The sequence below is a fragment of the Oryza glaberrima genome, chromosome 5 (assembly GCF_000147395.1).
Source record: "Oryza glaberrima chromosome 5, OglaRS2, whole genome shotgun sequence".
Classification (NCBI taxonomy): Eukaryota; Viridiplantae; Streptophyta; class Magnoliopsida; order Poales; family Poaceae; genus Oryza; species Oryza glaberrima.
Genome location: NC_068330.1, coordinates 7,487,669 through 7,511,140, shown reverse-complemented (window position 1 = coordinate 7,511,140; position 23,472 = coordinate 7,487,669).

The window sequence follows — 23,472 nt, the reverse complement described above, 5'->3', positions numbered from 1 at the left end:
CAGAATCCGACCTCGCTTCCTCGACCTACACGGTCACCTGTCACTACCACCGCCTTCCTCCGCCGTCGCCCACATCTAGCACCACCCGCCGGTCTCCCCTCGCCACCACCGCTGTCGTATAGAAGGATGCCGCCGCCGTCATCCACTAGTCCATCCTTATCCATCCCTCTCTCTCTCGCTCGCTCGCTTCTGGCGGGCTGCTACCTGCGCCACATCCATCGCCACCGGCTGTCACCACATCCACTTCCGCTGCCCGTCGTCCTATCCTCCCTCCGCGCTACTGCCCCGTCGCGTGGAGCTTGGGAGCACCAGATCTGACCGCCTAGAGCTCGTGTGCCACCTATTTGGTGGCGGCAACCTCGGCAAGGAGAGGGACCCCGGTGTCGACCTCGGCGTGGAGATGGACCCCAGTGGCGACCTCAGCCTGGAGGGGGACCCCGGCGATGACCTTGGCGGACTGCAAGACGATGATGGTAGGACCGAGAGAGTGAATTCATCTTTGTTGTTAAAATGACAACTGCATACGTCGAAAGACATGGTTACTCTACAGTGGTTGAAAAGCAGTAAAGTGTATTAAATTGAGAATTTTTCTGGGGATCCCCCTATTACATGGTCCTAGGGGGCTATTTATAGCCCCATTACAGTTTCCCACTATTAGGGTTTAGGTTATATAGGGGAATTTACATGGTTACCCTTTTGATTGGGACATTGTTGAGGGTATACTGTGTCCTTTGCACATACAGGCCCCTACTAGGCTCAAATGGCTCGGCCCACCTATCTGCCGAAATCCCCCTAGGACGTAGCGGCCCACTAGGCCTCCCAACAACGAGGTTCGGCACTTTGGCGAAACCCGTGCTTGTGTGTCGAGGCCTTTGCCGCATGATCTTCGCCCGTGTAGCCTTCTAGCAGGGACTTCATTCGGCGAAGCCACTGTAACCCAAGACATGGCTTTCGCCCATATGGCTTCATTCTCAACCTTCGTCGCCCGCCTCTGGGGTGAGCCTGTTGGCTGAGTTTTCGGTTTCGGCAGGTTCGGTTGAAGGCCCTCCGTGGTAAGCCTCCAACAATCTTGCTTGTGTAGTTCTTCATCTTGCTTGATTGGTGTCGATATATGAATGATGGGGATGGGGATTGGGATTGTTGTTGTTGATCTGTGATGGATGAGGTTGTTGCTGTTGATATGTGCTTTGTGATCTGTGATGGGGATTATTGTAGTTAATTTGTGATTTGTGATGGATGAATGGGATTAGGGACTGCTTGAATGTGGTGGCTCGAAAGCATCGGCTTGGTTCGGCTTGGAGCCGGCTTCTTTTTATTTTGAATCGGGAAGAGCACAAAGGTATTGGTTCTATGACCGGCACGCCAATGACCTATAGTCAGGATAATTGGTGCCGACTGCGAAACCGACACGTATACTAGATTTGCAACCGGCACCTTTATGGTGTTTTGTAGTAGTGGATCATGTTGGCTGTGTGTCAAAAAAAAAAAAGTTGACAACACTACTCCACCTTCCGAGTTCCACCGACGCTGCGTTACGCCCATGAGTGCATGATAGTTGGTCTCGAGGGACACGAGCACTATACTATGGGATCTCAGTCCATGCCATCTCCTCAATCAGAACCACCAGCCACAGGTTTGGCTTCCACAAGACTACACTGACGATGATAGTGCCTTAATAAGGCTGAATTATTTTGTTCACTTCCCAAATTCATCCCTCTCGTTTTATATATGCATGCTTTTCAAACTGCTAAATGGTGTGTATTTTCTAAAAAATATTATATGCGAAAGTTGCTTAAAAATTCATATTAATTTATTTTTTTAAAAAAAAAGTTAATACTTAATCAATCATGCGTTAATGCATATATTGTTTTGCGTACGGAGAGGAGGGGTTAGGAACCCCTCCCTCCCCGCCCTATTGTTGATGATACCTAACCCATTGCTGAGGGCATAACCAAATTCTTCTTAATATAAAATATTAGTATGAACATTATCTGAAAAACTATATATAATATGTTGAGAATTAATTATGATCGCACTTCCTTTGTAAAATTCGTGAGCGAAGGCTATGTAGTGCATATTAAAGCTGCGTTTGTTTCAGCATGTTACCAACCCCTATCCATCATTTTCCGTGCTCACGCTTTTTAAATTGCTAAACGATGTGTATTTTGTAAAAAATTTCTGTACGAAAGTTACTTAAAAAATCAAATTAATTCATTATTGAGAAATACTTAATTAATCACGCGCTAATAGATCACTATGTTTTCCATGTGCAGTAGTCGTGTTGGGAACACGTGCTAATGAACGCAGCCTAAGAGTGTACATATTCGATTGTTCTAGTCAACAAAATTCAAAATAAGAGAACGAAAAGCTATGGGAAAAAGATTCGGTCGCTTGCCAAAGTTGCAGTGGAAGAAACACGTGTACAAAAAATATTAATGAAAAGCATTTACTATTGGATTGATTAGCAATTCTCTCTCTCTATATATTTTTTTAAGAAGGGACGTTCTCTATATATTTTTTTTAAGAAGGGACGAGAAACGTGCAGTCTCACTGAACGCGCACGCGTGTGTACCCTATTACCTAGCCGGGACCAACCGAAGTCAGTCTCGGGAAAACGGGAAAAAAATCCCTGGTGAGACACGCGAGTTGCTCGCTCACCTGGCGACGCTAGCCAACCGGCAACCGAGCAACGCTCGGTTCTCTCTCTCTATATATATTTTGCCAGGATGATATTGGCCCCTCCGGTAGCCGATTTCCAGTTCTGCTATCAGCAACACTTCACTGTTCACGCATAGGGTACTTCCACTGTTCACGAGCATGCATGATTGTAGTGTGGGCAATGATAAATGAAATTAATTCATCTCCTTATCTCCAGAAACTGGCGTGAATAGTTTTCGCTCAAGAAGATCATGTGCATATGATAGCATTTTGTATATATTCGATGTCTCTTATCAATGAGATATGATATTTTAATAGGAATCATATCCAACAATAAATTACGATGAGTTTCCAGCTAGCTTAATTAGCCAGGTCTTGTTCACTACATTTCTGTCAGCTTTTACTGGTTGAATATAGTGTGCTGCTTGCAATGGTTGTTAACTAGGAGTAGAAAAATTAGCGCGCTGTCTTTTTAGCCCGTATAAAGAGCATTGAATTTTATATTTTTTTCTTATAACTTATTTATTTTCTATTTAAACTTTTGCAAACATTGTATATTTGAAAGAACCATTTAGTGCGAGTATCGTCTGATAATTGACATGTAGGTTTAATTTATAACAGAGTGAATATTGCATGTGTTTGATAAATTGACAATTGAGGCTAGACATATACGAGGAACAAAGATGTATTTTTTTATGATATATATATATATATATATATATATATATATATATATATGTATATATGTATATGTATGTATATGTATATATGTATATATGTATATATGTATATGTATATATGTATATGTATATATGTATATATATGTATGTATATGTATATATGTATATATATATGTATATGTATATATGTATATGTATATATGTATATATATATGTATGTATATATATATATGTATATATAGAACTACTATATGGCACCTTAAGGTGCTACGTATTAAACGGCACCTGACACAGTAACCAGACCCACCCACTGAGCACCCTCCCCCCACCCCTCTCCAGACTCCACCCACGTTGATTATGTTAGTCAATTTGTGACTAATACGCGTCCGCCTGACTGCCAACTATATATGTCGACAATTTTCAATAGTAATTTATTAACTAACACTTCACATTAGCACATACAGAGTTAAGTTTTAGCATATGGAGTATTTTTTTTAACTCAGTTTAACATTTTTAAACAGTTTTCCCAACCAGAGTGTATTTTCTTTTCAATACGCATGAGACAGCATTCTTTTGTACTATATTTTTTGTTAACTTACTGAGTTATGTTTTAACTCAAGTTAGCATAACTATCGATACCCCTGTCTGTTAAACGTCACAGATTTTACATTTTCTAATTTGTTTATGTCATCAAAAATATTTTTTTCTTATTATATTGTGTTCTCAATATCCTTTATAAAAATAATTGTTTTTCATATTCTATTCTCAATATCCAAAAAATAAATGTTTGGGGAACCAACTTATTTTTCCCATGTTGAATAGGTCAGTTATTTTTTAACTGCTACCGAGATAGCCCATGTGTATTGTACTCCTACTTGTTTTAGCATATTGAGTTATTTTTTAACTCGGCACGCAATGAATTGATAATTACGAGCTGTTTTTTTTGTCAGTTACAGTGTATACAGTAGTGATTCTTCAGGGACTAGTCATTTCAAACAGTCATAGTTATCGTCTTCCCCACATTTTTCGGTTAGGCTTTTTTCCTCCGGCAACAGCGATGACTTCTCTCTATTTATATATATCTTTTATGACATCTTTACAACCGTACATTTTTTTCTCTCCACCAAATTATCCGTATTTCTGGATCGGGGATCTCCTCCATCCACCACCTGTCAACGATCCGGCGACGGGAAAGGGCGTCGGATCCATCGCTGGTGATGGGAGTAGGTGTGGGGGAAGTGGTGCAAGTGCTCGGCCCTCTCCATCGCTGCCATGCCACGGCGCCATCGGCAGCCTCCTACTCCGACGCAAGCGGGGAAAGGGGGCAGCGTTGGGATCTGGTGTCTCTTGCCTCCACCGCACATGATCGTCGACGGCCAGTGACAGTGGCGGAGGAGCATCCACGGTCATGGCCATCACCCACGAGCAGCTAGCAGCGTCCATGAAAGGTGCAGCCGACCAGCCATGCAGCTCAGAGCTGGAGGCCGGCTAGGTCGATCGTCTCTACAACTGCCGACCAGGAGCCAGGATCCAGGGAGGAGGAAGTGGCTGGTGGTAGGATCGATGGTGGAGGAGATTTACGACCCCCGGTGTAGTATTTTTTTTTAATATTGTTCCCTATTTTTTCGCACAACAACCATCCATCATTACATCTCTCTAATTTTTCCACATATTTTTTGGATTGGGAGCATCTCTGGCCACCGGCGAGAGGAGCAGGCGGGCACGAGATTGGAGCTGCGGTGGCCTGGGAGGAGACGGCATGCAGACGGCTGGCGTCAGGACCGTGGAGGCAACCACAGGGATGGGGGTTCCATCCGGTGCACACCTCCTGGTTGTCCTCCTCTTTGACCACCGTAGGATGGATCTCTGCACCGAGCGTCTTGAGGTAACTGGGCTAGAGAATGCGGTGGAGGAGTGGCGGCAAAGGCGGCCAGCGCAGCTGCGGGGGTCGACCAAGCTCCATGTCGTCAGGTCCTGCTCAGGAGGAAAAGGGGACGCAACCCAATCCGATGAAAATCGGTGCCGGTGAACGCCAGGGGAGCACGCGCTGACAAAGTCCACCTCAGTCATCTTCTCCGCCGGCGGGAGAAGCTGAGACTAGGACGACGAAACCACAGCCGTCGCCCGCTGGTTCCTTTTCTTGATCTGGATGCCGCCGACAGTCACCCATGTGGCCACGTCTTCTCTTCTTTTTTTTCTTTTCTACCGTGTGAACACATGTGATTATCAATGGAGCAAAAAGTACTAGTACTACTACAATAATATATATAGATTTATTAGCATCTATATAAATATAGACAATGCTAGAAAGTCTTACATTATGAAACGGAGGGAGTACTTTTTACCATGAATCGATTATTACCAAGCTGAATCACAGCTCAATCGAGTAGTCTACCTGTTGTAAAAAAATCAACATCCCATTTTTTTTCTTTCAACTCGAACGGCTGCGTGACTTACTAAATGTTGTTTGCTTATGCCATGTGAAAATGTTAATAATATTGTTGGGCAAATTAAAGTTATTTTTATAACTAAGTTAAAGAATACCTATTAGTAAAATAATTACTACAATGGACTATACTACTTGTCGGGGTTACGGGTCAGGCATACCCTCTACCCTTCGATACACATCACATGTCGATGTGGCATGCCTGCATATACATGGACGTTCTCCGTATATATTAAGGAAATTCTTCATGGAGGTTACAGAGAATAAGAGTTCAACTCGGAGAAGACTAGGTCATCAATGTACCGTGTGGGGTCCGATGTCTCCAAGTTCGACTTGGAAACCGCCCGACCTGATATATAAAAGGGACCCCCTGCGGGGACCTGGGGGAGAATCTCAGATCCACCACAACCACCACAGCCTACGAAGTCGGAGCCTGCAGGAGCCAAATCGTCGAGATAGCTAGTCGAACCTACTCGATTACGTTCTCGACGGTTTCATCGAGTTCCATCGTTCCCTTTTGTAACCTGTGACTTCCATCATATAATCCCATATCAACTGGATTAGGGCTATTACCTATCAAGGGGCCTGAACCAGTATAAATCTTCGTTTTCTGTTTACTCAATGTCGTATTATGTAGATCCTTGTACCAACGTACCCCAATACCCTCTATATCCGGTCTACGGGTATCACCCGTCGACACTACTAATAAGAGTGAGTGGAAATATTGCCACCATATGAAATACGGGAGAGAAACCATGTTTCAGTGCCAACAGTTAATTTTTTACTGAACGAGTGACATGTGACCCTGCACCGGTGACGGCGGGTGCGGCTGTGATGGGCGACCGCGGGCAGGAGGCGCGGCGGCTCCACCTCCACCGCCGAGCCGCGGCAGGCGTGGCATCGGCGGATCCAGCACGGAATGGCGACTACGAGCGCGAGGCGAGGAGGTGGCGCATCCGGCCGCTATCTAGCGCGGATGCGGGCGGCGTGACAGCGGACCCGGCGCGGATATTGCATGGGTGACAGCAGGCATGGCTGTGATGGGTGACTGCGGGCGAGAGGCAAGGCAGCGGCGGATCCTGCCGCCGCACCGCCCCCACACGCACGGCGGCAAGCTCGGACTCCGATGGCCATAGAGGAGTAGTGGTGGCCACCTCCACGACGCGCCACCGTCGATGTTTGGAGCTAGCGCCAACAAAATTTTTACTCGACATATACATTCTCACAATCCATAAGCTTAAGTTAAAATTTAACCAGACATAAGTTTCGGATGAAAAAATTTTAAACCTGTCAAATTTATTTTTCAGAACCTTTCACAGTTAAAATTTTACCAATTTCACTAGACATAAGCAACATATATTGACGAGATAAAACATATACTGATGTTCATAGGTTCTTGAGTAATTAATTTTAAGTAATTCTTTTACTGGGTAACGGAGGAGAGAGGTCCGAGATGTGTTTTTTATGGCAAGCAATTTTTTTTAGTCATCATAGAGATCACAATTCGAAAGATTTGTATGTTAAGTAATTTTTTTACTGGGTAATAGACGAGAGGGATAGATAGAGAGATCAGATGGTCCTAATTTTGTTACTGAAAATTGTGCAACTGCAGTAAATTAAATTTTAACTGATCGTAGGAACCAAGACAATGAGAACTTATCCCAACGTAATTCTCATCCAATCTTACAAGTCACGGATTAGTATATTTCAAGTAAACGTTCGAGTGAGCAATTGGAGTTATTATTTAACTCCGGGTTAACTTTTTAACCAAGCTTAACGATGAGGATTAGTCAGAGGGCGCAGGGGTGCCGTGATTTTAGGGTGGGATTTTCTAGCTGTGTGTCGTGCCACGTTGTTCCATGGTGCGTAGCGCTGTGTGTGGCGCTGTGTAGCGCCACCGTATATACACGCACGTATATAGGAAAATTATATGCTACTACCGGGAGTAACTACTCCCACCTTATCCACCTCACTAATTCAGTCTTTATTGGCGGGTTAATAAGCCGTAACCCAACCCGTTTAAGTGCCGTCCGGTATTTTCGTGGGATATACAAACCTTTTTGAATGCATGCTACTTAAACTAGCTAATTAAAAACGAGCAGAAGATCTTCTGTCATTGTTCTCTCTGGCCCTTCACATAAAAGTGTATTTTGGTTTTCAGGTGCAGAAGATGTATTGCATCTATGTTCTGTCCTAACGAGAAGAACAATTCACTAGTTGATTAATCTTTAGTTAGACAAGGTTCTTGCCGATTTGATGGTTTCTGTTTTGCAGTAATTCAAACCCGAGCAGAAACTTTCTGCCTGTATTCTAGTCAAGGAGCTTCCTATAAGAGGATGGGATTCAGTTACACGAGCAGAACATATTCTGCACCTTTTTCTGTTCGTTACTTGCAAAGCTTTCGTCTTTCCTACTAATAAAACTATATTACCTATTTACAAGTTCAGATGGCCTCGGCCATCGCAGAGCATATGCCGCCGCGACTGTTGTTTGTACCTAATCACGTATTACCCAGGGAGCAGAAGGTTCTGCCCTTGAAATTCGGGGAATTTTTTTTCAGTTGACGTTCTGCCAAATTTTAATTGATTTTTATTCTCCGCCGTGGAATTTTGTTCAATTGATGTTCTGTCATTTTCAGTTTAGATACATTTTCTGCTGGGATGAGCAGAAGATGGAGTTTGTTTAGGAAGAGCAGAATGTATTTTTTTCAAACGATGTTCTGCCCCATTTTCGGTTTGAGAGAATTTTTCCAGTAGATGTTCTGCCAATTTTTAGCTGTGGTTAATTTTCTACCGTGGAATTTTTTTCAATTGATGTTCTGTTATTTTCAGTTTAGATACATTTTCTGCCGTGACGAGCAGAAGATGGAGTTTGTTTAGGAAGAGCAGAATGTATTACTCCTATTTGGACCTGAGAGGATATGGTGGGGGTGGGGGAATGCCGGTGGGAGACGCTAGTAAAATAATTACTAGGATCGGGTGAGAATCAGGAAGATAATGTAAGGAGTGCCACGAAGCTACGTAGCACCTAAGGTACCATATAGTAGTTATACGGTGGCGCTACACAGCGCCACCCACAGGCGCTGCGCGCCACGAAACAAAATGGCGCCAGACACAAACGAGGAGAGGTCAGCCCACCAACGACAAAATCCTACCAACGAGGCATCCAACCCATCCGCGGAGTTAAAATTTAACTTACAACCCATCCGCGGAGTTAAAATTTAACTTACATACAGTTGGTGGTGGTGGTGCGGTGATATCGTCGAGGAGTTAATATTATGTGATGATTCAATTGGTCTGAGTTAAAGTTTAACTTAGATACAGTTGGGTGGTGGGGTAAAACCAGTGGAGTTAAATTTTAACTTAGATACAGTTAGGTGGTGGGTGCGATGACGTCGTTGAGGAGTTAATATTATACATGGTTTCAGTTGATATGAGTTAAAGTTTAACTTACGTACAATTGGGTGGTGGGATGCGATGACATGGTTTTGGAGTTAAAAAATTACTTGTTGTTGTTCAATTCTAGATGATATGTGATTGAGTCTGGTGTCACGCCCGGAATTTCTATCCAAAATTCCAAACGCTTACATGTGTGTTAAATCCTCGTCCAGGAATCAACCGAGGCACACAATAACAAATTGATAATAGAGTACTATTAAACAACTAATTAATATTCGCAAAATAAATTATTACAAAGGTATATAGTTCCTCTCAAAGAATAAAACTCTACGCAGCGGAAAAAAATAAAACAAACTACGGAACAGCTATGGCGACTCCACTTCACAGGCAACTTAACCCAGACCAAGCCTAGTCCTCCAGATCATCACCTTCACTGAAGTACTTCTCCTCTGATGAATGAATATTGCAAGAATGAGCATATGACATACTCAACAAGCCACACAGCAAATATGCAAGTGCACAGGATAACAAAGGATGGCATAATAAAGCTCATTTGCGTAAACAACATTTAATAAACATTTAAGAGAATAGTAAAACAATTGAATAATTAATCAGTATTAAATAAACACTATACAATACACCCGTGTTGCATAGGCCCAACCTCATCTGAACAACCAACCCCGATCGTACAAATCAAACCTCCATACCAGGAATATACCATTCCAAACCAGGAGTCAGATTAATTAACACATTATTATCATTAATGAGAAGTGTGAGACTAATCACGAAAAACATTGTTAAACTCACCCATAACCGCGGGCACGGCTATTCGAATAGATTTACTCTGATCAGAGATGTACCACTGTACCCATAAGACACAACTCAACAACATGTCACCATGCGCCTCAGTACCACCACGATGCCTTGGAAAGGAACTGTAACAATACCTCTCACACAACACAACTCAACACAGTGCACCGTTCCTGGATCATAGTCTCCCCCTCAAAACCAGAGGTAATGGACTCCCCAGCGACCCCAACGGACTTCTCGCCGCTTCACAGTCTGGCACACCGTAATGAATCATGCTATACAAAAGATAAAGCCGTTACCCACGCTGGCTTGTGGTTGGCTCGGTAAATGTTTCACAACAGTAGCTCGCGAACTGGTCCTTAATTGTCATAAGCACGACCATCAAAACCATATGCTCACAACCCACCTTTATCAAGTTTTAATTATCAATTAATTATCATAACACGATTAACCATCGTGAGCTACCATTAAATATAACCATAATTAATAATGTAATATATATATGATCTATCCGATTAATTAGATAATGTTTCTAAGCACGGCTAAGCAATTATACATATAGCATCTAGCTGAACCAATCCAATATATCAGGTCCAAGCTAACCAAATTATAACCCATAGGAAAATAAAGTCATCTTCGGCCATTAATTAATTGGGAAAGGTTCATTACCGGATGACATTCGAAAATAATGCATAAGTTGAAATAAAACATCAGCTTTAAACGGGTTCAACATGCTGAAAGGGTAGTTTGGGATCTTTATTGATTTGCATCTAATAAAGAAAAACTAAAAAGAAAAAGATTATGACGTCATGATGATGTCATCACCACCGGCATGACATGGGCGACAACCTCGCCGGCGATAGAGAGGTCGGCCGGGCAATCTAAGGCCACCTACACGTAGAGGGCGACGACGCGAACTCACCGGTACAAGCGAACACGACGAACGACGACGAAAAGCGGCCGGCGGCGAACTCTAGCGGCGGCGCGGCTTGGCTTGGCGGCGGCGACGGCGTTCTGGCGACCAGCGACGGCGGCGAAAGGGCGGCCGGGCTAGCTCTCCTCCGTGTGCACATAACGGCGGCGACAGGAAGCAGCGGCGACGGCGCTAGCGACGGCGCGGCGCGGCTGCACGACGGCCGGCGGCGGCGGCGCTACGGGTGATGAGGGAACTCGGGAGTTGGGGCAAACGAAAGAGAACATCGAGGGGATGCTATTTATAGCCTTGGATTGGAGAGATCGGACTCCAACCGAGAGAAATTGAGCCGGGAAAATCTAGGTTTAGTTTTGGAGAGATAAACTCAAAAATGAGTTTGATTCGGATAAATTACGAAGCAATTAACTCCGATTTTTGGGGGATAAGATAGAGGACAATCGGACACGGGGGAGACCGGTTTGGGCGGATTTGGTGGAGGGGCGGCAGCACTCGAGCTCGGGCTCGGCCGGCCGGAGGTAGGGGATGACCCCGACATGTGGGCCCCACATGTCGGTGGCCTGAGAGGGGAGGGGGCGGGCGCCGGCTTGGGCCGACCTGGCGCGCGCGGGGAGAGAGGATGTTGGGCCGAATTCGGCCCAACAGCTTAAGGGAGGGTTTTTAAAACTTTTTAAATTAAAATAATTCGTGAAATGATGTTTCATTTATTAAAAATACTTCCCTTGCTCAAATAATTCCCAGAAAAATCTAGAAAATATATAACAAGCAAAGTATTTAATGAAATTTTATCTAGCTCAATTTTATGTTGAAAATTTTCCTAGATTATTAGAGTTTAACTTGTAGGCTTTTAAAATAATTTCTAAAAATGATTTAAAATATGCATTATTAATTTAGGCGATTTTTAGGGCGTGACATCTGGTCGCTGCTGAGTTAAAAATTAACTGGTGATACAAAACTGCAGGACATCGTTGTAGAGTTAATTCAGTTTGTATGAGTTAAATTTTAACTTGTGTACAACAAGATTTTAACTCAACATATACATCCTCACAATCTATAAGCGTAAGTTAAATTTTTGTCGGCACTTGCTTCGGACATCAACGGCGGAGCGTCATGGAGGTGTTCGCTGCTGCTCCTCCATGTCCTTCGGTGTTCGAACTCGCCGCCGCGGAGGTCACCGCCGTGTGCGTGGGGCGCGGAGCGGCGGCCCGATCCGCCGCCGCCTCGGCTGTCGCCCGCAGTCGCCCCGTCACGGGATCCGCCGTCGAGCCGCCTGACACGCACCACCGCAGCCGAATCCGTGTACGTGGGGCGCGGAGCGGCGGCCGGATGCGCCGCCTCCTCGCCTCGCCATGCCATGTTGGATCCGCCGACGCCGCGCCTTCCCGTGCAGGATTATCCCCGGATCCGTCATCGCGCCGGATACGCCCTACCATGGCCGGATCCGCGCGCGTGGGGCGCAGATCGGCGGCCAGGTGCGCCGCCTCGTAGCCTCCTACACGCCGTCAACCGTCGCCTCCACGCCTGCAGCTGTGCCGTACCGAATCCGCCGACGTCGCGCCCGCCGCCGCTCGGCAGTGGAGGTGGCGCTCGACGTCGCGCCGCCAGCTGTGCTGTGCTGGATCCACCCAATGCCGCCACCGCCCGCTGCCACGCCCGCTCGCCACTCTCATCTCCGAAAAAATAGGATCTGGATATGTGGTTGGTTATGGGGTGAGTAACATCAAGTTACATCAAATTTAACTGGTATATATACACTAAAAGTTGAGTAACATCAAGTTAAAATTTAACTTGGATTATGGGCGTGGGGGAGGGCGCAGGTGTGAGGTGTCGTGAGTTAAATTTTAACTCAAATACGTGGTGGTGGGTGGGGGGAAGGTGGGACAGGGTGGTGGTGCGGCTGTGTCAGGCGCCATCTAATACGTGGCGCCTGTAGCGCCATATATATATATATATATATATATATATATATATATATATATATATATATACCTGCAAAAGTGCCTGCGTGTTGCACCGGGTGATTACGAAGTGTATACAATGAACAAAAAGTGTTGTTTGGTACTTTAGTTTAGACATCTAATCTGGTCAAAAAAAATTGTTTGTTTTTAGATAAATAATCTGCTTTATATTTGCAGAATATACATGATGTTTAGTTTGGATGATTTGTAGCATGGGAGAAAATGGATGGATGAACAATGCACGTGCAGAAATATAGATTATTTATTTGGAGTTTACAAAAACAAATGAAATTTGGAATTAAAAATATAGGGAATATTGAAAGATGGGTTTAGAGTTCATATAGAAATAAAATTTAGAAATAATAGAAATTATAAATTATATTGGATGAGAAGTCTAGAATTTTCTCCAAAAGAGGGTAGAAATTTAGAAAAAGAATTGAAATTCGAAATAAAAAAGAATATTTTTTGAAAATAAACAATCATAAACAATTAAAATGGTATTAATGCTATTTCTAAAAATTACAAAAATACTTAAAATCAATAAGAGAGAAAAAACTGATTTAAGCCCGGCCCAATAGAGCGGCCTTCTGTGTTTCGCACGTGCAGTCGGCCCATAGGATGGCCCAATAGCGCGGCGGCGTAAAACGTCGCCCGGTCCGACGTAGGAGAAGTATGGACAGCCCGATCTGATGGACAGTCTCAATTGGTCCTGACCTAGATAAATACCCGCAACCCTAACCCTAATCCTAAAATTTCTCTCTCTCTCTCGATCCCCTAACGTGCTCTCTCTTTCTCTCTCGTAAAGCAACGGCGGCGGCGACGACTATTCCAACGGGCGACGACGGCAGCGGCCTTCCCCACCGAGCAGCGACGACGACGTCATTCTTCCCCGCAAGCGGGCAGCGGCGCCCTGCCCTCCTGCAAGTGGCGGTGGTGGTGGCGCCGCTCCCTCTCCCCACTACAGGCTCCTTCTCTCCTCGTCAAGCGATGGCCGCCGCCTCGCTCCTCGCCATATCCGGCAGGTCGACAGCTCTCCAATGGCGCGGCGCTCGGGATTTGGCTCCTCCCTCTCCGTCTTAGCGGCGCGATGGCACAGCGGATCCCCAGCGCAGCGTCGGTCATCGGTTCAGAATCTAGCCCCCTCCCCCCCGCGAGTTTATGACCTCCACTGCAGGGAGGTGGCGAGAAGCAGCATGCGACGGCCTCATCTTGTGTTAATATTTTTTATGTTCTTTGATTTCGATTTATATTTGGACTGTGATTTTGTTTTTATTTGGATTGTGATGATTTAACTTTTCAAATAATATTTTACTATTCATTTTATTCAATTGTGTAAATAAGCAAAAGTATAAGTCATACTAAAAATATCATTAATGATAAAATCCCAATAATCGAGCTGAGTCGATCGAGCTGGCGGGGCCCATGCGAGTAGATAAGGATCGATCTCGATCCATCCAGTCGCCGCCCCCTCCCTACCACTCCAGTCACCGCCCCTCCGCCCCCTCTCCCCACTTCCCTCCTCCTTCGCCCCCCTTTCTCAGCCGGCCGGCTGGCTACTTCCCTCCCCCTCCACCCCCCTCTCCTAGCCGGCCGGCCGTTTCCCTCCGGCGAGCAGCGACGCATGCGACCGCAGCCGAGCTTCATCTCCTCTCTCGGCTTCTCCCTTCTCTCAGCTTCCCCACTTCTCCCCCCACTCTCTCTCCACTTCTCCTCCCCTCTCTCTCTCTCTCTGCGGCGGCAGCGGGAGGGGTGGCGACGCCCTCCCCTCCGCTAGATCAGAGGGAGGGGAGGTGCGGCGGCGGTGGCGGCGGACGTCATGGAGGGGGCGGGTCGGACGGCGTGGAGGCGGCCAGCCGGGCCTCGCCTCCGCCAGATCCGGCGGCGTGGAGGCGGTTGCGGCCCGGCGGGGACGGGAGGGGCGGCCGGCCAGGCCTCGCCTCCGCCAGATCCGTCGGCATGGAGGCGGCTCCGGTCCGATGGGGGCGGGAGAGGCGGCGTCGTCGTCTCTTTCTCTCTTTCTCTCTCTGCATGGTGGGTTGGTGCGGCGGCGGTAGCGTCGGGCGTCATGGAGGCGGCCGGTCGGACGACGTGGAGGCGGCCGGTCGGACGGCGTGGAGGCGGCCGACCGAGCCTCGCCTCCGCTAGATCCGGCGGCGTGGAGGCGGCTGCGGCCCGGCAGGGACAGGAGGGGCGGCGGGCCGGACCTCGCCTCCGCCAGATCCGGCGGCTGCTGCCCGGCGGGGGCGGGGAAGGTGGCGGCGGCGTCTCTTTCTCTCTCTCTCTGTGCATGGTGGTGGTGGAGGTTCATGTGTTCTTGGTTGAAATGTTTTTGTTATGTGTGTTATTGATGGAATGTTTCATGTGTGTTCTTGATGAATTCCGACTGGAATTTTTCTTGGGGGCGGATGAAAAATCCCCGCATTTGGTTGTGCCGATTTTGGGAATTGTTTCCCTTTATCCGATTTTGTGAGGGATTGGAGGGATTGGGATTCGGGGGCTGCGGGTGAAGGCGCACCGCGAGGGACGAAGGCGCCTTTTGTCTGACTTGTGACGACAGGAAAAATCCGAATATTTATATTAAGCTATAGATATATATACGTATATATTATATGTATATATGTTTTCTAAAATATCTAGCTGAAATTAGAACCGATAATTAAGATAAAAAATATATTTGTGCTGCTAATTTTTCAGTATATGCCTGAACCTGAAATTGATTATTTTTTTTCTTCATTCCCCATTTGTGCTATCTGCTAGGCCAATTGTCCCGTTTAGCATTGCAAGTCCACCCAGGCCCATGCAGACCCTGCTGCCCATGCTGCTGGTCTGCCCAAGCTAGTTGCTGATCACACACGCCAGATGCTTCTGGATGCAGTTTTGTATTTTTTTTTTCTCTGATAACTTAAATTTATCTTTGAAATCAAGACGTCACGTGGATCAATCAGATGCTGTCATAACAGCCAGCATTAGAAGTATTGATTTGGCACGGTGTCACCCTTTAATTAGAAGTATTGATTTGCCAAGGTGTCAGCCTAATTTGATCCGTTGAGGCCTCCTCTCCTACAATTGGTATCACTATTACACCTACCCGGACTACTATCACTAGGGATAAGGACTGTGCAGATCCAAATAAGGAATACAGAACATATCCCAATTGTGCTCGTGTTGATGTACCATCATACCATTAAAACAACAGGCCACCCTAGACTGATATATATGACATATACTTAGTTATTATTACACTACGAAGAGTACAACCATGCATAAAAACCGTTCTCATTTGATTTGCATCCCCTCAGAAAATACAACACACAAACAGGACACGGGTGCTTTGTGTCGACTATATACTCTACACAAGGTCTTTTAGTGCTTGGTTTGGGAAAATTAATTGGATGTAATTAATAAGAATATAAGTATTATATTTTCATTGGGGGGCGGATCCACCCATTAGGCAGGGTGGGTCGACTGACTCAGCTACGACTCGTGTCGTCCCACACCCTCAAGACCCCTTTACCCCTTTATAATAGTCATGGGCCATCAAAATTAGATATAACAAAGTGTGAACACCTAACATATTGAGAGTTATGCCAATGAACTATTAATACGACATGTGTTGTGTTCGATTGCTTTTATCGAGTGAAAATCTCCGTTCTTCGCCTCATCTATATTTTAAAGCTGCAACCGCCACTGATAATTTTCATTATCCTCTTTGTTTGGTCTAAGATTTGTTAGAAAATAGTAAATAAAAACGGAGGGAGTATTATAATACGAACGATTGTTCACTACAACTCACTACTACATAAAAGATATTCGCACACAGCTAAAACTCCCTTTTTGAGGGAGTGGCTCCACGGGTATGTAAAAATCGGTATTTTCACATACGGGCGCCACAACCGCACGCGAAAACCTATTTTCTCTGGCGGAAGAGATTTTTGCTGCAACAATTTTTCCAAAAAAAGAAAGCAGAACAAATGAAGAAATCCTAGCCAAGGTCATCGTGAAGCCGCCGTCACCACTGTAGCTTGCTGCCATTGGGTGCACTGTTGTCACAACTAGCAGCCACCATATCGTGGCCATCGTCACTGCGGTCGAGGTCGAGGTCATCCTCACATCATTGAGGTTGTCATTGTCGCGCGCCTCGGCCCCTCTGCCTCAGCCACCAACGGATCTGCCCCTCCGGGATGCAGCACTAGCGAATTCATGGCTCTAGAGGACGACATCAGCGGAATCGCCATCGCCAAATCTAGTCGCCGCAAGAATGCCAATGCTAGATCCGTAAGTTAGAAGACCACACATGCTGGATCTATTGCCTCCTCCATCTGCCCCCTCCACCAAGCATGTCAGATCCGCCGCCCTTCTACCACCGCACATGTCATATTTGGCCGCCTCCAATTTGTTGCATGCCCTGCAGGTGAGGGGAGGAGGCGGTGGTGCATAGTGCTGCTGCTATGAGATGACATGAGGAGGTTGTGCTAGTGAGGGAGAGATCTGACTGGATGGGAAAGTGGAGGAATGATTGGAGGAGAGGAGGAAGGATGATAAGACAAATGGAAGGGGGAGGAGAGGAGAGAAATGAGTGGGATGGGGAATTTCGTGCAGCTTGTGCAGGGACTTGAGGTGGACGTAAGAAAGCACCACATATGAAAATCGATTTTCAGAAGTGGGCTTTGGCTGGACATATGTTGCACATTTTCACTTATGGGGCTTATAAGCCAGTTTATAAAAATATAGGGGTATCTTAAAAGATATTTTTGTAGTAGTGACTTGAAGCTACCATCTTGTATTATATATAAAAAATCATTCAACTTGAACACTCTCAAGCTGCCACAGGTGCTACACTTTCAAGCTGACACGCTGCCCTTTAATAAATTAGAGAAAATTAAAAAATAGGACATCCATATCTTAATTTTCATTTAAAATGGTAGGTTCAATCTCCATCTCCCGTGCCATCCATGTACATGCGTACCTTCCCTCTACAACCTCCCATTCTATTTTCTTCATTTCTACCACTCATGCTGTATTGTTAGATGGAAATTTATTTTTTGATAATAAATTTTAAATAACTATAATTTTTTAAATTATATAGATAACTTTTATCCATTTACAACATTAAATATTTTATTATTTTAAGAAACACAGTCAAATGTAGATGCTCACAACACGCGCACACTCACTCCTATGGATATATACACGCATATCCTACCCCTGTGATAATCTCCGAAAGACTGGGTCGACATATCTTAAGATTGATAAAGTCACCATTGGCGCGTCGCTATCGGCGAGTATGTTACCTACCACTAAAACAATAATTAGCCGTAAATACGGGCACCCATGTGAAGTCTAGTAATTGAACACAGTGGAACTAACCAGTTGAGCTACACTCATTTCACCATCATTAAATATCTACATAGCGCATACTGGGCCATCCAAAATTAGAACATGGACTTTACAAAATCCGAAAGGCAGATATGCAATTATTAGAACTGGTAGAATAAATATACAAAGCTTACCATAATTCTAAAATCTACAAAGAAAAAAAATAAAGCGGTGGCATGACAAAACAATAAAACCAAAGGAATTCAAGCCTGAAGATAAGGTACTACTTTTCAATTCCAAGCTCAAAGCTATTCGGACATAGGAAATTGTGAAGCAAGTGGATGGGACCATAAACGTTGAAACTTCATCCTACGGAGCTGTCACGCTGCAAGACAATTGAGGTAACTGGTAACTTTTAAGGTAAACTGGTTGGCACCTTACGCCTATCTGCTGGTCTTGTAGTTTTATCGTCAAACAAAATCAAAGTTTTAAATACCGTCCTTTATTCTATGTTGTTATTACAATACAATTTAAGCTTTATATTTCAAAGCGTGGTATCGCTTTGCTCCTCTCTGATCCTGATCTAACACTGAGACCATGCCGACATGGATCGGCAACGGTGGATGGGAGTTTCTGGTTGCCTTATGTAGCTGCAATTCTGGCAGCCTAGTCTTGAACCTCTGACAGTGATGGCAATGTTTAAGTGGGTGAGAGTCAAATTATAAGTGATAGTTTTCCAACCATTCTGTCCCAGGCTAACCCTTTCGCACGGAGTGCGTATAAATGTACAAGCAGTGTAGTATGCGACTGTTAATACCCAAATTTGATTCCTTAGGTCTGAAATAGGAACTATAGGCAAATTTAAAAAGAATCCAGACTTGTTATGCGAGACCGATCTGATGCACTCATCGGGCTGGTCATGCTGATGACAGGAGGTCGGTCTGACCGGTATAGTCTGACTTCGAGTCCGATTTATCTGTTCTAAGATTTTAAAGTCCTAATTGGTTTCTACACCTAATTGGACATGGAACAGACCCTGAAAGTAAGTCTACCCCTCTTTTTTTTTTACCAAAAAGTCTACCCCTCTTATAAATATAAGGAGACTAAGACTGATTGAAACAACAATTACTCAATCATCGAAATCAATTTATTACCCAAATCTTATATATTCTACATCTCCCTCGTTCATGCTACATATCCCAAAGTCTATTATCCTCAAATCACCAATTGCTTGTCATCTCTCGTCTCTACGACGTTAGAGGACATTCTAGATGGCCTGCCGAGTCTAGGACAAATCGGCATGCGTTCACCCTGACGGGGTCGCTCCTGGGTGTTCGTTCATGAAAGTGCATTTAGGCCCTTAATGATTTTGATGATTGATTACAATGTGATTAGAGAGGACTAACATTTTTATTCAAGCAAATGTGAAGGTTGTTATGTCCTCGACGTGTTATAATGCAATGCATATCCCGTGAATGCGACATCGTGATGCAATGCGGCAATGATCAAATGGTATATTGTATCTTTTACCTTGCATTGTGTCATAGGAAAGCCATACTATTAAGGGGATGATGCATAGACATATAAGGAGTGATGCGTGTGCTCAAAATCTAATTTTCTTAGAAGCATTTCTCTATTTGGTTTGTTCTGGAAGTTTTCGGAAGTTCTTTCGGAAGTATTTTCAGAAGTTCCGAAAATACAGAGAACGAGTTTTAAGCTTCTGGAATTTTTCGGAAGTTCTTTCGGAAGTATTTTCGGAAGTTCCGAAAATATACAGAACCGATTTTAAGCTTCTCGAAATTTTCAGAAGTACTTTCGGAAGTATTTTCGGATGTTCCGAAAATGTCTGCAAGTCAAATTTGTCTCTGGAAATTTTCGGAAGTACTTTCGGAAGTATTTTTGGAAGATCTGAAAATGGGCGTTGACTTCGATTTTTTCAGATCTGGAATTTTTTGGAAGTTCCGATAATGATTTTCGGAAGTTCCGAAAATCGGAATTATTGCGCTCCAACGGGCAGATCTGAGGCTGTGGCTATATATAGCCCCCTCTCCCCCTCTTGTAAGGCTTGCTGCTCTCATTGCAAATTTGTGTGCCCTTGGCTTGCTTCTCTCTCTAGTCTTTTGAGCCATTGCTTTCTCGATTCCTCTCTCCACCCGGGTTTGATTCGGGTTTGGTGTGTGTGTGAGAGTGTGGATTCGAGTTTGTGTGGGTGCTTCATGTGGTCTTCGTGAAGATTTGTGAGCACTTCCATCATCTCCGGGAGTTCTTTGCATCATCTTTTACTCTTGGAGGTTGAGGACTCCTAGACGGCTAGGTGTCGCTCCCGAGCCACCGATATACTTGTGGTTGGCCAGGAGAAGTTTGTGAAGGTTGGATCTCGCCTTCGCAAGGAAAGAGATACCTCTTAGTGGAAGGAGGAGTGCTTAGTGCAACCTCTTAAGGAAAGGGTTAGCAAAGACCTGGCTCTTAGTGAGGTTCTCAACGGAGAGTAGAATACCCTCAAGGATTTGAACTCCGGGGAACAACTTTGGGAGCTACATCTTGGTGACATTTCTTCATCCTCTCCTCTAGCTTTGCTTGCTTGTGCCGCTATTGGTCTAGTTGCTGATTGTGCCTTGTATTCCCTGTTATAGACCTCTAGATCTAGAGTTTTTTTTTTGTGTGCGCTGCTCTGTGCATTTTCAGAAGTTCCGAAAATCCTTTTGGAAGTTCCGAAAATTCCCAGCCTAGTTCCAAAAATTACTGCTTCCGCATTTCTTAAGTTTTAAATTAGCCTATTCACCCCCCCTCTAGGCCTAATTGACCCTTTCAGTTCAGCGATATCTACCCACTTCCAATGGCGGCACGTCTCCGGGTGCCACCACGGATTGCATGTAACATGCTCAAGGTGTGGCGGCGCGATTCTACGTCAACAGCAGTGTTGGCTCCCTCCATGTGGGATCTTGGAGGCACGCTAGAGGATTACATTGGAAAACACATATCTCATCCAAACTTTTTGATTTCATTTTCATTTTTTTTTGTGAATTTGATAAAACAATATTCAAATTCACTCAAAACTCATCAAATTTGCAAAAAGAAAACGGGCACATAAGTACCGAATTCATGAAAGTTTAGACATTTCAGTTGCCACCGAAATTCCAATTTTTTGCTGAAAAACAAAAGTGTAAACCCTGGGCATGCACAAAAAGGATATACACAAATCTGTGAACAGTAGCACACTTTCAACATTTCAAAAATATTTTCTTAGAATATGCGACTGGAGGTAAGGAGACACGACAGGAATAGGGTGTATGTGGATTCCCAGGAACCACGAGAAATGATATAATTCAACGTCTTAAAAGATCATCTTATAAACTGGCAAAAATACCCGTGTGTTACAATGGTGAAAAAAACTCCAATGAGGATATAAGCTTTATATACATAACCATGTCAATGATAACATTTGTATCGATTGTTGTAGCTAAGATATACCTTAAGAAATGCAATGGCCCAACCTCAACAATGATAACCTTATCAGTGCCTACTTTACCCAAAAGAATTGCATTATTCATCTGGCAACATGCATATAATCTCAAATACTTTTCAATCTTATTCTTGTAACCAATAATAATAGTATCAATCAAATCCTACACTGTCTCAAATGGTCAAGTCTAGACAAAATAGAACCACCGTGCACTCTTCTCTAAATAACAATTTAAAACATATTTATTTTTTATTATTATTTCTATATGTTATGTTATCAAGAATAGTAGCTATATATACTTATAACAAAGTAGTCTGATAATTATCTACAGATATGTGCATGGCCTCCAATATAGGAGAATAGATGAGGGAACATAAGCCGTGTAGGACATAGAAAAAAAATCAATAGATGCTATCCCACTCAAGCGGTCAATCAATTTGATCTCATTTCGAGAAAAGAAAAGGCCCAAGCAAGACTTGTTTTTAGATCCGAACGCTAGAACATTCAACCAACGCTTCGGAAAAACCAAATCGACGTTTTAGACTGGACGATACAAACGTTACGACTTTTTTTCCTTGAATCGGATGTTCTATTCCTGCAATTAGATAATTTTTTTCACATTGCACGGTGTCGAACCATATTTGTTTAACTTCGGAAAAACCAAACCGACGTTTTAGACTGGACGATACAAACGTTACGACTTTTTTTCCTTGAATCGGATGTTCTATTCCTGCAATTAGACAATTTTTTTCACATTGCACTGTGTCGAACCATATTTTTTATAAACAGTGTTTTTTTCTCGCATTGAATCGGACGGTTCTTTTATAAAGGGTGGATTTATTTTCGTTAAGTTGAACGGTTTCTCGAACTGTTTTTTTAGAAAATGTGCTTTTTTTTCTTGCATTGAGTCGGATGTTTTTTTCGATCCGGATTTTTTGTAAGCAGAGATTTTTCTGACATTTTTAGGAGCTTTTTTATCTGCGCATATTTGTTTATAAACGGTGTTTTCTTCTCTCTCGTTGAGTCGGATGGTTTTGGTATAAACGGTGGTTTTTTTTTCTTGCGTTGAGTAGCATGGTTTCTTCGAACCGTTTTATTAGAAACGGCAGTAGTTGGTTTTTTCGATCCGGATTTTTTTTATAAAACGTTTTTTCTTCTGCGCACATTTTTTTCTTTTCTTCATTTACAGACGATGGAACAGTTTTCTTTTCTCTGCTCTCCATTTTTTCTATCCTTTATTTACGGACGATGGAACAGTTTTTTTTTAGCTTTTCTTTTGCGTGTTTTTCTTATTTTCTTTACGGACAACGGAAACTTTTTTTTTATAGTAGAGATAGAGATAAGTGACCATGGATCCGGGGACTCCACAGGGTTGGAGGTGCAATTAATGGGGCATGGAGTGCCCATTTGGAAGATGCATTGTAATTAAGTTTTGGGTGAATAGCCAATACTGTCTTTAAAGTTCGCTTCGGGCTCAATTTAGCCCTCGATGTTTTAAATCGTCCAAACGAGCCCTCCAAATTAATTATTTAGGTTAATAAAATCCTTAGATAAAAAAATGCCACGTAAATATGCCAAGTCATCCTCGCATGCAGCGGTATTAATGAAATGACCATTCTATCCTTATATACCATATAGAAAAGAAAGAAAAGACATAAACATAAAAAATAATAGGCCAGCAGCAATCGTAAGTGACAATTCTAAAACGATCATACACGTGTGAAACATTTATCTTCTTTTTTTCCTTTCTTTTCTGTATGGTATATAAGGGTATAATGGTCATTTCATTCAGACCGCTGCATGTAAGGATGA